Here is a 986-nt window from a genome sequence, read left to right on the forward strand (position 1 = left end):
CCTACGACTACTCCTTTCTCCTCGCACTGTCACAGGCTCCCTCTTTCTCTCTCTAACTGCTGCTATCTCACTCATTTCACGCCACTGCTGCTGTCTCTTCTCCCTGTCACTATTTCTCTCTCTTCCCCTTTGTCATTGTCGTAGACTCTGTCTCTCGCTCACTTCTAGTTTTTCCATCTCTTTATTCTTCTCCCACTGGCACTGTCTCCATCACTCTTTTCCTAGCACTGTTCTGTCAGCGTCAACTGTATTCCAGTGCCGCTGTGTCCCTCTCTTTCTGTCACGTTGCCATCGTCTATTTCGCTCTTTCTACAACACAACCACTGTCTTCCAGTGTTTATTAGTTTTACGTCTCTTTCCCACTGCCACTAACTGCTTCACTGTCAGTAGAAAACAGCACGAATAACTTCGGAGGCCGAAATTTTTGGGAAAATGTTTAAAAGTGCTGAGTAAGGTAGAATGAGGCAGCTGGTACCACATTTTTAAGAATCTTTTAAACAGGAATCCAGTTTTTCAGAGTCTTTTAAACAGGAGCATATTCGCCTTTTTAGTGACCCAATAGGGGCATTTTTCCTCTTCCCTCCTTTTCCCTACCACAGTACGGCATGTCACTCATATGAAAAGAATTTGATAGGCCAGTAAAATTTTGATACTTGCTGGCACAGTAAAACTGTGTGCCGGGCCGAGACTCGAACTCGGGACTTTTGCTTTTCGCGGGCAAATGCTCTACCGACTGAGCTACCCAAGCACGACTCACACCCCCTCCTCACAGCTTTAATTCTGCCAATATATCGTCTCCTTCTTTCCAAACTTCACAGAAGTTCTCCTGCGAACCTTGCAAACTAGCACTCCTGGAAGAAAGGCAAAGGCCCCGACTTCGAGTCTCGGTCCGACACACAGTTTTAATATGCCCGCAAGTTTCATATCAGCGCACACTCCACTGCAGAATGAAAATTTCATTCTGAAAATTCGGATAGCCAACTTGT

General features: G+C 45.5%; 1 non-coding gene across 1 annotated transcript; it reads right to left on the reverse strand.

The window, feature by feature from the left end:
- Positions 1-674: 674 nt before the first annotated feature.
- Trnar-gcg (transfer RNA arginine (anticodon GCG)) lies at positions 675-749 on the reverse strand. The gene has a single exon. It is a non-coding gene; the product is annotated as a tRNA-Arg (tRNA).
- Between the last annotated feature and the right edge of the window lie 237 nt (positions 750-986).

Source organism: Schistocerca nitens, chromosome 7 (genome assembly GCF_023898315.1).
Source record: "Schistocerca nitens isolate TAMUIC-IGC-003100 chromosome 7, iqSchNite1.1, whole genome shotgun sequence".
Taxonomy (NCBI): Eukaryota; Metazoa; Arthropoda; class Insecta; order Orthoptera; family Acrididae; genus Schistocerca; species Schistocerca nitens.